This window comes from Heterodontus francisci, chromosome 14, assembly GCF_036365525.1.
Source record: "Heterodontus francisci isolate sHetFra1 chromosome 14, sHetFra1.hap1, whole genome shotgun sequence".
NCBI lineage: Eukaryota > Metazoa > Chordata > Chondrichthyes > Heterodontiformes > Heterodontidae > Heterodontus > Heterodontus francisci.
The window spans coordinates 28,436,392-28,452,477 of record NC_090384.1 but is presented as its reverse complement, the minus strand read 5'-3'; positions in this window follow the sequence as shown (position 1 = coordinate 28,452,477).

Below are 16,086 nucleotides of genomic sequence, written 5' to 3'. Positions count from 1 at the left end.
AGAGAGCTCTTGGGCCAACCATCAAGAAGATCGCCCCCCTCAAATCTAAATCAGGGGACAAAATCACTGACCAACACAAACAAATGGACCGCTGGGTTGAGCACTACCTAGAACTGTACTCCAGGGAGAATGTTGTTACTGAGACCGCCCTCAATGCAGCCCAGCCTCTACCAGTCATGGTTGAGCTGGACATACAGCCAACCAAATCGGAACTCAATGATGCCATTGATTCTCTAGCCAGCGGAAAAGCCCCTGGGAAGGACAGTATTACCCCTGAAATAATCAAGAGTGCCAAGCCTGCTATACTCTCAGCACTACATGAACTGCTAGGCCTGTGCTGGGACGAGGGAGCAGTACCCCAGGACATGCGCGATGCCAATATCATCACCCTCTATAAAAACAAAGGTGACCGCGGTGACTGCAACAACTACTGTGGAATCTCCCTGCTCAGCATAGTGGGGAAAGTCTTTGCTCGAGTCGCTCTGAACAGGCTCCAGAAGCTGGCCGAGCGCGTCTACCCTGAGGCACAGTGTGGCTTTCGTGCAGAGAGATCGACCGTTGACATGCTGTTCTCCCTTCGTCAGATACAGGAGAAATGCCGTGAACAACAGATGCCCCTCTACATTGCTTTCATTGATCTCACCAAAGCCTTTGACCTCGTCAGCAGACGTGGTCTCTTCAGACTACTAGAAAAGATTGGATGCCCACCAAAGCTACTAAGTATCATCACCTCATTCCATGACAATATGAAAGGCACAATTCAACATGGTGGCTCCTCATCAGAGCCCTTTCCTATCCTGAGTGGCGTGAAACAGGGCTGTGTTCTCGCACCCACACTTTTTGGGATTTTCTTCTCCCTGCTGCTTTCACATGCGTTCAAATCCTCTGAAGAAGGAATTTTCCTCCACACAAGATCAGGGGGCAAGTTGTTCAACCTTGCCCGTCTAAGAGCGAAGTCCAAAGTACGGAAAGTCCTCATCAGGGAACTCCTCTTTGCTGACGATGCTAATTTAACATCTCACACTGAAGAGTGTCTGCAGAGTCTCATCGACAGGTTTGCGGCTGCCTGCAATGAATTTGGCCTAACCATCAGCCTCAAGAAAATGAACATCATGGGGCAGGACGTCAGAAATGCTCCATCCATCAATATTGGCGACCACGCTCTGGAAGTGGTTCAAGAGTTCACCTACCGAGGCTCAACTATCACCAGTAACCTGTCTCTCGATGCAGAAATCAACAAGCGCATGGGAAAGGCTTCCACTGCTATGTCCAGACTGGCCAAGAGAGTGTGGGAAAATGGCGCACTGACACGGAACACAGAAGTCCGAGTGTATCAGGCCTGTGTCCTCAGTACCTTGCTCTACGGCAGCGAGGCCTGGACAACGTATGTCAGCCAAGAGCGACGTCTCAATTCATTCCATCTTCGCTGCCTCCGGAGAATACTTGGCATCAGGTGGCAGGACCGTATCTCCAACACAGAAGTCCTCGAGGTGGCCAACATCCCCAAATTGTACACACTACTGAGTCAGCGGCGCTTGAGATGGCTTGGCCATGTGAGCCGTATGGAAGATGGCAGGATCCCCAAAGACACATTGTACAGCGAGCTCGCCACTGGTATCAGACCCACCGGCCGTCCATGTCTCCGCTTTAAAGACGTCTGCAAACGCGACATGAAATCCTGTGACATTGATCACAAGTCATGGGAGTCAGTTGCCAGCGCTCGCCAGAGCTGGCGGGCAGCCATAAAGACGGGGCTAAAATGTGGCGAGTCGAAGAGACTTAGTAGTTGGCAGGAAAAAAGACAGAGGCGCAAGGGGAGAGCCAACTGTGTAACAGCCCCGACAAACAAATTTCTCTGCAGCACCTGTGGAAGAGCCTGTCACTCTAGAATTGGCCTTTATAGCCACTCCAGGCACTGCTTCACAATCCACTGACTACCTCCAGGTGCGTATCCATTGTCTCTCGAGATAAGGAGGCCAAAGAATTGTGGTTGCTTCTACCTAGAAGGTGTCTTTACTCTGAGGTCATTAGTTAATCCTGCCACATTATCCAATACCAAGTCTAATATAACCTGCTCTCTGGTTGGTTCCAGAATATGCTGCGCTAAGAAACTACCTCAAAAGCATTCATCCAGGCTACTGCTGCCAATCTGAATTTTCCAGTTTATACGTAGATTAAAATCACCCATGATTATTGCCAACCCTTTATTACAAGCATCCAATATTTCTTCTTGTATACATCATCCTACATTATGATCACTGTTAGACCACTCTCACTAGTTACTTCTTGCCCCTACTATTCCTCATCTCCACCCAAACTGATTCTACATCTTGATCTCGTGAACTAAAGTAATCTCTAACTATTGCACCAATGCCATCCTTGATTTACAGTACTACCCCTCCACCTTTACTTAGCTTCCTATTCTTCTTGAATGTCATATTACCCCTCAATATTCAGGACCCAATCCTGGTCATCCTTCAGCCACACCTCCATCATGGCTATCAGATCATATTTTTTTACTTCAATGTGTGCTATCAGTTTGTCTAATTTGTTATGGATGCCATGTGCATTCAGATACAGAGCCTTTAGTTTTGTCTTTTTGTTATCTTTGTAACGTCTAGTCTTGACTGTTGGTGTGTTTTTAGATTTTTTTCTCTCTGTCCTTTCCTGCCATTCTCTGACCTTCATTTCCCATGTTACTGTTCTGTTCTCCTGCCTTGACTCTACCCCTTAATTTGCTACATCTACCCAAGCTTGATCCCTCATCCCCCTTGTTTACTTTAAAGCCCTCTCTACTTCCTCGTTAAACAGTTTGCTGAAACACTGGTCCCAGGGTGGTTCAGGTGCACAGCATCCCAATGGTGCAGTCCCCACTTTCCCCAGTACTGGTGCCAGTGCCCCATGAACCGAAACCCACTTGTCCCACACCATTCTTCTGAGCCATATATTCATTTCATAAATCCTATGTGCCCTCTGCCAGCCCCCCTCTCACTCCAAGTTCCTGTCAGCCCTGATCAGATGGCTCGAACCCTGGCACCGGGTAGGCAACACAGCCTTTTCGACTCAGGAAGGATCTATTTCCCTTGGCGGAGAAGTCAATTACCAAGGGGTACAGATTTAAGGTGATAGGTGGAAGGATTAGAGGGGACATGAGGACTTTTTGGGTGTCTGGGATTTGCTGCCCAGATTGGTGGTGGAGGCAGAAACCCTCAACTCATTTAAAAGGTACCTGCACCTCCACCTGAAGTGCTGTAACCTGAAAGACTATGGACCAGGTGCTGGAAGGTGGGATTAGATTGGGCGACTAGTTTTTTCAGTTGGTGCAGACACGATGGGCTGAATGGTCACTTTCTGTGCTGTAACTTTTCTATGGTTTCTATGATTCTAAGTAACTGAAGCCATGTCCTCCAAATGGAAATAGTATAGTCTGTATTTCCATCCCACCACCATGAAGGTATTGTGCCCAGCGAATTCTCCCTTCCAAAGAAGATATTGTACTCGTCTCCCCATAGTTGGTAGTAGACCCAATCTCAGCCCAAAATGAAGCTGCTGACACCTCCTGTAGGAAGGCCACCTGATTAACAGACCCACTGCAAGGAGAAGCATCGAGTCCCTTTAAGGCCCTGCTCCTCCTTATCGCTGGAAGATTCTCCCTCCCGAAACCTCTCTTCCTATGACTCTGGTATCTTGTGTATATCTTCTTCCCTTTGCCCACCATTGGTGGACATACCGTCAGATATCCAGGCTCTGGAATTCTTCTCCTCAGCCTCTCCACCTCCTTCTCCTTCTTTATCATGCTCCTTAAAACGTAACTCTATAAGCAGACTTTAGGCTACCCCTCCACAAATGTGGCTAACATTTGCCTTCACCATTTGGACTGGTAATTGGATGGAGTGGATTTCTTGCTTGTTGTAGAATCAATGAACAGGACAGAGTGTAAAACAAAAGGAGATTCGCTCCACTGGATTAACGGTCAAGGTGAAAATTTACCCCCAATATCTCCTTCTTTGGCTCAGTGTCCATTTGATATCTAATTCCGCCTCTATGAAAAACCTTGGGGTCCATTTCCATGTTACAGGCACCACAGGAATGCAAGTTCTTTTTGTGGTTGCAGTCATTGATTATTATTAATCATTTTGGAACCATTCTGCCAAGCTACTGTTCTTTGTGTTTTTCTCGAATTGTTTTTGACCCCTTTTCCTCTCCTGAAGTCCTGACTGTTATTGTAGAGCTCCTCAGGTACTAGGTGCGCTTCAATACTTTGCTGGAAGTGTGACTGAGACACTGAGTGGCAGCAGGTTGTTGGACCATGGGCCCAGTTTCATCCTCAAACTCACAGATTTCACCAGCCATTACTTAGCAATCAAGAGCAGGAACCTGGGCTGATTTCCCCATCCCTGGCCCAATGCCCTACAAGAAACACTAGCTGAGATCACCTAATATTGCCAGTAACACAGAATAATTTGTATGCTAATTCTAGGCTACCTCAGTGCCATGGACCATTTATGATTGCCTTAGGTAAATTTCCCAGGGTTTTTCTAAATTGGTCTCGTGGTTTTTTTCTAGGTTGTTTTGCCTTTCCCAGGAGATTGCATGACATGGGGAGTGGGTTAAAGGTGTAAGTGGCTATACCATGTCTGGGTGAGATGGGCTTGATGGAGGGGATGGTCCTTTCCTGTTCATCCTGTGATAAGTTTTGGTATCTGTAGTCGAACCTTTTGGACGGCCCAGTTCACTATGATTTTACCAATTGAAAGACCAGTAGGGGCGGGGCAGCTGTGTGGTGGGGGAGGGGGGGGGGGGTGCGGGGGAGGTGGTGGTGGTTGGCGAGGGGCGGGGGCGCGGTGGGAGGTGTTGGTTTTTGGGGGAGGGAGGCTGCCTTTTACATTGATTAGAAAAGTGCAGTTTTAAATCCAAAAAATGTATTTAAATTTTACTTTCAGCAAAGACGAACCCTGTAAAGCCCACAACTGATTTGTGAAGAAATACTTTGTTCATGTCAGAAATTACACTAACTGCAGAAAACAGCCAATTGTCATACTCTTTGTTCAACAGCCCATTGGTCCTTAAATGAGCAATTCAGTCTCAACAAAAACAGTGGAAAGCACTCAGCAAGAAGATAGATTCGACCACTGAGTGATGAGTTCTGAAACCTGCTTGTCGTGTTGTCTCAAGGCATCAAGCTGTGGATTGATCATTAGCAGCTCACTGATCTTGGCTAATTTACCTATCCCTAGTCCTTTAATACGCCTGTAAGTAACACAAGGTGAGATTAGCTAACACTTCCAGTTATACCGACTAAGTTGTGTGTTAGTTCTAGGTTACCTCAGCGCCATGAAGCTTTTCAGTTTTCCCAAATTGGTGCATCTGTAGAAATGGAAACTGTAGGAAATTTAGGCCAACATGAACATGAACTATAATGTTAAAATAACCCAAATAAAAACAAATATGAATCTCACTACAGATCTGGATGGCACTTTAATACCTAGTTTTAAGTGAAATATCAGTGAAGATAGTAAGGGATTAAGATATGGGGATAGTGTGGGAAGGTGGAGTTGAGGTCAAAGATCAGCCATGATCGTATTGAATGATGGAGCAAACTCAAGGGGCCAAATGACCTACTCCTGTTCCTATTTCTTATGTTCTTAGGGTGGTACACTCTTAAATATATCACTGGACTTCGGGGCAAGGATGGAAAAAACAGCAACAGTGACAGTCAAGACTATGGCAACTTATGTACCATCTTTAACATAGAATTCCGCCACAACCTCAGCACAATCACAGCCTGGCTTGAGATCGAAAAGGCCATCTGATAGCTAAAAAATAAGGCTGCTGGAGTAGATGGAATTCCTGCTGAAATTCTAAAATATAGCGGAGAGGCACTCTTGACACAAATAAATGGACTCATCTCCCTCATCTGGAAGGAGCAGAGCATGCCAGGGGATCTCCGACACCCTGTAATTGTGACCATCTTCAAAGAAGGCAAGGAGACTGACTGCAGTAACTACAGAGGGGTATCTCTGTTGTCCACCACAGGGAAGGTCATCACAAGAGTCCTTCTAAACCACCTCCTCCCTGTGGCTGTAGAGCTCCGACTGGAATCACAATGTGGATTCCGTCCATCAAGAGACACAGTGGACATGATCTTCACTGCAAGACAACTACAAGAAAAATGTAGGGAGCAGCAGCAACCTTTATATATGGCCTTCTTTGACCTCACAAAGGCCTTCGACTCTATCAACCGGGAGGGATTATGGAACATCCTGCTCAAATTTGGCTGCCTGGAGAATTCGTCACCATCCTCCGCCTGCTGCACGATGACATGCAAGCTGTAATCCTTGCCAATGGATCTGCCACTGACCCAATCCGAGTGCAAACTGGGGACAAGCAAGGCTGTGTCATCGCACCAATGCTCTTTTCCATCTTCCTCGCTGCAACACTCCATCTCATCTCCTTGAAGCTCCCTGCTGGAGTAGATCTACTCTACAGGACGAGCTGGAAACTATTAGTCCAGAACCAAAGTCACCCCAACCTCTGTCATCGAGCTGCAATACGCTGATGAGGCTTGCATCAGTGCATACTCAGAGGCCGAGCTTCAAACCCTCGTTGATGCATTCACAGAGGCGTATGAAAGAATGGGCCTTAAACTAAACATCTGGAAGAAAAAGGTCCTCTACCAGCCTGCTCCCGCAGCGCAACACTACCACTGACTATCAAATCCCACGGCGGACCACTGGACAATGTGGATCACTTCCCATACCTTGGGAGCCTCCTCAGTAAGGGCAGACATCGACAATGAAACTCAGCATCGCCTCCAGTGTGCCAGCGCAGCCTTCAGTCGTCTGAGGAAAAGAGTGTTTGATGACAAAGACTTCAAACCTGGCACCAAGCTCATGGTCTAGAGGGCCGCAATGTTACCTGTCCTCCTGTATGCATCAGAAGCATGGATAATGTACAGCAGACATCTCAAAACCCTGGAGAGATATCACCAGTTGTGCCTCCGCAAGATCCTGCAAATTCAGTGGCAGGACAGGCACTCCAATATCAGTGTCCTCTCTCAGGCCAACATCCCTAGTATTGAGACACTGATCATAGCTAGTCAGTTACGCTGGGCAGGCCACATCATCTGCATGCCCGACTCAAGACTCCCAAAACAAACTTTCCACTCCAAGCTCATCATGGCAAGAGGTTACCAGGAGGGCAAAGGAAAAACTTCAAGGACGTCCTTAAAGCCTTCCTGAAAAAATATGACATCTCCACTGATTTGTGGGAATCTGCCCAAAATGGAGAAGAAGCATCTGCGAAGGTGTCAGCCAGTTCAAACAACGTCGACATGCCCAGGCAGTGACCAAGCACAAACAGCAGAAGGAGCGTTCTGAAATTCGAGCATCCCATTCACTCGCCTCACCAAACACCACCTGCCCCACCTTTGGCAGAGTGTGTGGATCCAGAATTGGACTATTCCGTCACCTAAGGACCCAGACCTTGGAGTGGAAGAAAGTCATCCTCGTTCCCAAGGGACTGCCTAAGAAGAACATAGAAAAGCATGCCAAGGTGCTACACAGAGGGGCAGTCAAAAAAATAGATGCCAAGTCATCAAAAGAGATATTAGGAGGGGTGACCAAAATCTTAGTCAAAGAGTTTGAAGGAGGATTTTAAAGGAGCAGACAGAGAGGTTAGGGAAGGAGTTCCGGAACAAGAGGTCAAGGCAGCCGAAAGCATGGCTGCCAACAGTATAGTGAAGTGGGTGGAGATACACAAGAGGTCAGAGTCAGAAGAGTGCAGAGTGCAGGGAGTGGGTGTTTGCAGAGCTGGAGGAGATTACAGAGATCAGAAAGGAAATGCTGTAAAGGGATTTAAACATGAGATGAGAATTTTTAATTGTAGAGACTGGAAGGAGCACACAGTTGATTGGTGAGAAAGTCTTGATGGGGGATAAGACGTGGCCAGCGGTGTCTTGGATGACCTGAAGTTTATGGAGGATGGAAGGTCAGCCGGGAGCATATTGGATTAGGTAGGAAGGAGGCAAGTAATGTCACAGAAGTGGAAGAAAGCAGTCTTGTTATAGAGAGTTTATAAGGTCTGAAGTTCAGCTCAGGGTCGGACAGAGTGCTGAGATTGCAAACAATCTATTTCAACCTGAGACAGCGGCCAAGGACAGGGATGGAATTATTGGCAAAGGAACAGAGTTTGCATTTGGGGCTGAAGATGATGGTTTCAGTTTTTCTAATGTTTAACTGGAAGAAATTGAAGCTGGTTCAAGACCATGTTGGACAAGAAGAGATGATGGAGGGCACCAAGGACAGATACTTAGGGGACTCCAGGGTAATAGTGGGGGCAGGAGGGAAGAGAAACCATTGCTGGAGATGCTTTGGCTATGATTATAGATGATAATAGTGAAATCAAAGTAAGGTAGTCCCACTCAGCTGATCAATGGAGGAGAGGCATTAGAGGAGGATGTTGACTATGTCAAAGGCTGCAGAGATGCCAAAAGAGGATGTGATTTGTGACTTAAAGCCATTTTGGTGCTGTGACAGGAAGAGAAACCTGGTAGGGGACTGCAATGGGAGACGTGAGGCCTCAGATCATTGTAGATCAGAGCACACAGGGCCAAGACAATCTGCCTGGAATGGCGCAGGCTCCTATGGCACTGGCACTCAGTCATTTGGAGGTAGGTGACACTTGGGTTGTGCACCAGATGCCTTGGGTAGCGTCTTCCTCCCCTTGCAGTCCCTTGCTGTCCTCCCCTGGCCTCCTGCTATCCAGGAGGTTGCATCTGCCACAGTTCATCCTGGCTGCTCTGTCCAATGTCAGATTAGCCTGTTCCCATCTGACCTCCCTCAGCTGGGCTTTGTACGTTCGCCAGGCCTTCCCTGCCAACTCCAGCTGCCCCTGTGATGCCAGTGGGCTCACATCCCTCTCCAGTTTCCTGCCACGTACCAATGGGAAATTAAATTGTTCCAACTGCAGCAATAGCTACACTGAGGCACATCTGAAACAGCGGAGTTTTATTTGCTGCCTCTGCTTTATTTCAATCAGCCCTTCCCATAGCCATCATGGCCCTCCACACTGTTCACATCTTCACAACCCTGTCATCTACCTCCGCTTGGCGTCTTCCACATTCCCAGCCTTCAAAAATTGCTCACTGATAATTACAAGCCTGTTAGTGAGCTCCTTAATTAGCTCAACCGGCAATTCAATAAAAGTGTGCACCCAACTCATCCCTCGCTGCTGGTGTCCCCTTAAAAATGGTGTCTTATTCTGGAGGCAGCGGGTCCTAGTGCCGACCTCCAAGAACGTGATCTTCAAAACGCACTTACTCGGTTCCCGCACTCAGTGGGCTTTGAAAATCTGCTCCCTGATGAGAAGTGTACAAACAGGGAGTTCCACGAAAGATGGGCACAGATTTGAAATGATGTTGAGGAGGAACAGGAGACTGGAGTTAGGGCCGTAGATTGGAAGGATGAGTGGGTCAAAAGTGGGGTTTATGAGGAGGAGGGAGATGATTAGCAGTTTTAAAAGGAGACATAACTATTAGCAATGTCAGCTAGCATGGAACCAAGAAGGGAAATTGCATGGTCTGATGTTCAGTAAGAATGGAGTCAAGGGATCAAGATGTAGGTCCTATGGATTAGATAAGTTTGGAGACAGCATGAGTGGAAATAGAAAAGAAGCTAAAGATACATACGGTTCAGGACTAGGGGAGGAGATGGGCAAAGGGAAGGAGAAAGCAGTGGAGGCTGTGGAACGAGTGAGGATGGGGTTTATTTTTATTCTCCAGGATTATCGTGGCATAGTAATTGATTTTGACACAGGGGAGCGAGATCTAGTGGTGTTTGATTTGACCCAGCCGGATCTGCTGATGTATCATTAAACTAGTTGTGCAACAGATATACTCAACTCTGCACCTGTTGGACTAGAGGCATCCTATAATGACCATACCAGGGAGAGAGAGAGTAAAGGTTTTGCTGGGACAAGGACATTAAAGATGGAGATGAGGGAGTGGGTTGGAGAGGGATCAGGGAATGTAGGTGGTGAGAGATACAAAGAGGTGACTTGAGATAGCTTTATCTGTGATTGAAACTAGGTGAGCGGAGAGACCACAAGACGGCAAGATCAAGCAGTTGGCCGTGAATATGGGTCGGAGAGTTTATATGGAGGGAGAGAGTTAGGGAAGACAGGGGGGGCAGTGAATTCATCAGAGGGAGCAGAAGGGATGGATATTGAAATCACTGAGGATAAGGAGATGTTTAGTGTAGAGGCTGAGGGAGGAAAGGAGGGATGATATCTTGGTGAAAAACTCAGGGTTGTAGCAAGCGGAGAAAGTGCCAGAGGAGTAGCAGGAAGGACCATGGTGTGATTTGGTAATAAGGGATAGGTTGCTCCCATAGCAATAGGCTGTAGAAGTTTGTAAAGCGCTGGAAAATGACTTCTGCCTTCAACTTGGCGCAGCTGTTGACCTTGGCCCAAACTACTAGTATTTTTAGTAATTTACATACTCGAGGTGGGCAGACAGTGCCTATTGTGGTACAATAGAGGTGCCGATCTCAATTAGGTGGTGCTTATTGAAACAACAGGACAGCACTTGGAGGGGAGAAGCCCAAGGTTCCTCTGGAATCAAACACTTGATTGACAGTACAATACGGAGCAAATTGAATCACTTACTGAGCAAGGGACTGGAACGTCAAACAAAAAAAATCCTTCACGTTCGCCCTTAAATATACAAGATCAGAAAATTATAGCTGAAATTTCATATATATTTATATGTGAGAACCCTCTTGTCGTGAATCTACTGTAGGCATTTCAATCTTAGCAGAAGAGTTCTTGATTTACTGTTTATTATTCAATTCTTTTGTAAAGGAATGGGAAGTGGGTTGATTAATGGAATTCTACACAATGGCAGTCATTGCAAAGTGATATGGTAGCTCTGAATTCAATAATTGTAAATGCAAGAGAGTCTGCTATGTTAGAACTGGATCTACTATGGTGGAATTCAGAATGGTGGATTTGGTATGATGGAATTTGCTCTGGTATGTTGGGATTGAGACTAGTATTATGGAATTGGGGTCCAGAATGTTGGGATTGGGTCTGGTATTTTGGGATTGGATCTAGAATGTTAGGATTGGGTCGAGAATGTTGGGATTTTGTCTAGGATGTTGGGATTGTGTCTGGTATTTTGGGATTGGGTCTAGGATGTTGGGATTGGGTCTGGTATTTTGGGATTGGCACTAGAATGTTGGAATTGGTTCTGGTATTTTGGGATTGGGTCCAGAATGTTGGATTGGATCTAGAATGTTGGGATTGGGTCTGGTATTTTGGGATTGTGTCTAGAATATAGGGATTGGGTCTGGTATTTTGGGATTGGGTCTGGTATTTTGGGATTGGGTCCAGAATATAGGGATTGGGTCCGGTATTTTGGGATTGGGCCTAGAATGTTGGGATTGGGTCTGGTATTTTGGAATTGGGTCTAGAATGTTGGAATTGGGTCTGGTATTTTGGAATTGGATCAAGAATGTTAGGATTGGGTCTAGAAGGTTGGGATTTTGTCTGGTATTTTAGATTGCGTATAGAATGTTGGGATTGGATCTAGTATTTTATGATTGTGTTTAGAATGTTGGGATTGGGTCTAGTAAGTTGGGAGTGGGTCTGGTATTTTGGGATTGTATTTAGAATGTTGGGATTGGGTCTAGTATGTTGGGATTGTGTTTAGAATGTTGGGATTGGGTCTAGTATGTTGGGATTGTGTTTAGAATGTTGGGAGTGGGTCTAGTAAGTTGGGAGTGGGTCTGGTATTTTGGGATTGTATTTAGAATGTTGGGATTGGGTCTAGTATGTTGGGATTGTGTTTAGAATGTTGGGATTGGGTCTAGTATGTTGGGATTGTGTTTAGAATGTTGGGAGTGGGTCTAGTATGTTGGGAGTGGGTCTGATATGTTGGGATTGGGTCTAGTATGTTGGGATTGTGTTTAGAATGTTGGGATTGGGTCTAGTATGTTGGGATTGTGTTTAGAATGTTGGGAGTGGGTCTGATATGTTGGGATTGTGTTTAGAATGTTGGGATTGGGTCTAGTATGTTGGGAGTGGGTCTGATATGTTGGGATTGGGTCTAGTATTTTGGGATTATGTTTAGAATGTTCGGATTGGGTCTAGTATGTTGGGATTGTGTTTAGAATGTTGGGATTGGGTCTAGTATGTTGGGATTGTGTTTAGAATGTTGGGAGTGGGTCTGATATGTTGGGATTGTGTTTAGAATGTTGGGATTGGGTCTAGTATGTTGGGAGTGGGTCTGATATGTTGGGATTGGGTCTAGTATTTTGGGATTATGTTTAGAATGTTCGGATTGGGTCTAGTATGTTGGGATTGTGTTTAGAATGTTGGGATTGGGTCTAGTATGTTGGGAGTGGGTCTGATATGTTGGGATTGGGTCTGATATGTTGGGATTGTGTTTAGAATGTTGGGATTGGGTCCAGTATGTTGGGAGTGGGTCTGATATGTTGGGATTGTGTTTAGAATGTTGGGACTGGGTCTAGTATGTTGGGAGTGGGTCTGATATGTTGGGATTGGGTCTAGTATGTTGGGAGTTGGTCTGATATGTTAGGATTGGGTCTGGTATGATGGAATACTATGTAATTGGAGTGAATGGAAGGAGCTTGATCCACCTTGTTTGTCTGTCTGGATCAAACATGTATTTATAATGAGAAGCTTCTGAATCACCAAGTGTGCAGAACTCATTAGGGAGTGAACTCTCAGAAGTCTGTACTTGAGAGTCAATCTGAAATTCAATACTAGGTGGAGAACTTCAGTCAATATTACATCAAAAACAACCCTCACATAAAAAATCTCTGTGCCAAATGTTATAGTCAGGCACTTAGAATCATAGAATCTTACAGCACAGAAGGAGGCTATTCTGGCTGCCGGCCCTGTGCTAGCTCTTTGAAAGGGCTGTAATTTTTAGTCCCAAACCCTAGCTTTTTCCCCAAAAGCCTGCAAATTAGTCCTCTTCAATTACATATCCGATTGGCTTTTGAATGTTCCTATGAAATCTGATTCTACCACCATTTCAGATAGTGCCTTCCAGGTCTTAACAACTCTCTGTGTGAAAAAGTGACTCTCGATTTCCCCTCTTATTGTTTTGCCAATTATCTTATATCTATGGTTACCAACACATTTGCCAGCGGAAACACATTCCCCTTGCTTGTTCTATCAAAACCACGGGCTGACGTTTATTAGCATGCTGCACATCGCGGTGGCACACTCTGAAGTTGGCAGCGTGCCCGCGGGCATCGGCCGCCACTGAGCCCCCATGATATTTTGTGTGGGGGCTCATTAGCATCACAGCGACGTCCCCCCTCCCCATATTAAGTGATAGGAGGTGGGACATCCAGCACCTTGCTACTCATTGGCTCAGCTGTGTAATATTAGCTGGGGCCCTATTTAAAACACCCCAGCACCCGCTTCCTGACCACTGCCAAAGAAATACTTACCTCACTACTGAAGAGTGGGGCTGCTGTCAATCTGGCAGCAAAGCAAAAAGTGCTACAGAAACTCAGCAGGTCTGGCAGCATCTGAGCATCAGAGTTAACTTTCAGGTCTGTGACTGCTTCTCTCTCCACAGATGCTGCCTGACCTGCTGAGTTTCCCCAGCACTTTCTGCTTCGCTGCCACATACTTAATCTGTTTTGTCCCAGAGTCCTATGCAGTTGAGATCATCTTCTTCCACTCAAGTGTAACATTCCTTCTTGTAGGCTTGCTGCACCTGGCTGAACAATCTTAATTTTGCACATACCAGAACATGAGACTGAATTGTATCATAAAAGTTAAATACACTATCAGAAATAAAAGCATAATTTAAGAATATCTACATAATATGGGCTTTTAATTTCCTGAATGTGAAAAGCCACAGGCTAACATGGGCGGTGCAGTGGTTAGCCTCACAGCTCCAGGGACCCGGGTTCAATTCTAGGTACTGCCTGTGCGGAGTTTGCAAATTCTCCCTGTGACCGCATGGGTTTTCGCCGGGTGCTCCGGTTTCCTCCCACAGCCAAAGACTTGCAGGTTGATAGGTAAATTGGCCATTATAAATTGCCCCTAGTGTAGGTAGGTGGTAGGGGAATTGAGAGAAGGTGGGGATGTGAGAGGGTAATGGGGTTAATGTAGGATTAGTATATATGGGTGGTTGATGGTCGGCACAGACTCGGTGGGCCGAAGGGCCTGTTTCAGTGCTGTATCTCTAAATAAAAAAATAAATAATATGCATTTGGAATCTGTATTCATCTCACTGCTGTTATGTGAAAAGACGTGTAACTGGAATTAAATGAACTTCTTAAAGAACCAGGAAAATATGTTTATATTCTAGCTGCATTGCAAACCAGAAATATTACATCAATAATTATGATCAACTGCTGCTGAAGCAAAGTGTACGTGAACATGTGTCGATCTGTCATAGATGAGAAACCAGGACAACAGGATAGATTTCCTCACTAGTCCTTCACTAGTTTTCAAACATGTACAAAAAAATCTTGCAGCCAGAAGTTAGAGCAATTACACTGTGGAATCACCCTTGTATTTAAAGGACCAAACTGAAGATGGCAGAGGGGTGCACTAGGGTGGCCCCACAGTTCCGCAATGCCTCCCTGCTCACTCTCCTCCAGGTTGTGTGTGCATGGTGGGAGGTTTGTTTCCACAGCGATGGTAAGAAGAGGCCCTCCTGCCTGACCATGGCAGCCTTGTGCAGGTGGCAGAGGAGGTAAGTAGCCGTGGGGTCATCCGGCATGGAACAATCCAATGCTGGAAGAGGATGAACAATCTGCTTTGCACCACAAAAGTATGTGGCGGTTCTGTATCATGGCCCCACTGAACCTGGGAGTCCCCACATGTGTGCCACTGCCATGCCAAAGACAGGGAGGTTGGGCAGGGATGAATGACGTGACACAAATGGATGAAAGTATGACAGAACTCACCCTTTTTTGCAGCTCAGAACATGGCACCTACATGAGTGGCTCACTCAGTTGTGCACACCGAGCCTTTCCCACCTTCGGGCCCAGCACCCTTCTTGTTTCATGTTTTGGGTTGTTGCCTTGCCATCCTTAATCTCTGCCTCCTTGCTCCTCCAGGTAAAGAGAGCCCACAATGCTCGTGAGGTGGGTCGGACTGGTGGAAGAGTGCCAGATATGTGGACGATGACACAGGCTGAGAAGGAGGCCCTCGAACTGGCTGCAATACATGTGGACCATGCATTCGGTGCCATTGAGCTCGGGCTCCTGGGCAAACATGCATCCATTTGATATTCACAATGATCAGTGTGAAAATGGTGCTGTTTGACACAATGCTGTAACAATCATTACATGCTCACCATAAAGACTGACAGTGTGCTCTTCTCATTGTATCTTGCAGGTCAATGCTTTGAGTCGGCAATGGCGGCCCAGGACACCTCCCGCACCTCAGAGGAAGAGACATCCTCAGAAGATGCAGCGTCCAATGACACTCCCACACCTTCCACCAGCGCAGCTACAGTCACCTTGGTGGGAATCGGTCGGGCTTACAGTCGTGTTCACAAGCTGGTGAGATCACTGCACACATGCCCGAGCAGCTGACTGAGGCTGGGACAGTCGAGGCCCCTGACAGTCAGAGGGCTGTGGGTGGACAGGCCCATGCTGAGCCCCAGGCTGATGATAACCCTCTCTTGTGGACAGCACAGGGTATGCTGGAGCTGTAGCAGCAGTTGTGGCAACATCTGGAGATGCCACAGGCCATGCGCAGCCTTGAGCGGACGATGGAGGAGTCCGTCCAGGCCATGACCGCTGCCGTGTCCCAGGCATTTGAGCATGTGGCTTCATACATGGAGATGGCAGTGGCCCTCCTGGTGAGCCACATTCCATTAATCCCTGCAATCCCTCGCCGAGGCCACCAGATCCACAAATCAGTAGCAAGGTGCGAGAGGGACCAGGGGCATGGAGACTGCCCCTGCCCCTGGTCCTTCCTGGGAGAGCAGAGAGGTTCAAAGGAACCTTGAGCTGGAGGAGGCGAGCCTGCGTGCCGTATCTGGGGTCCACCTTCAAGGTGCATCCATTGTGGTCACCAGCCCCT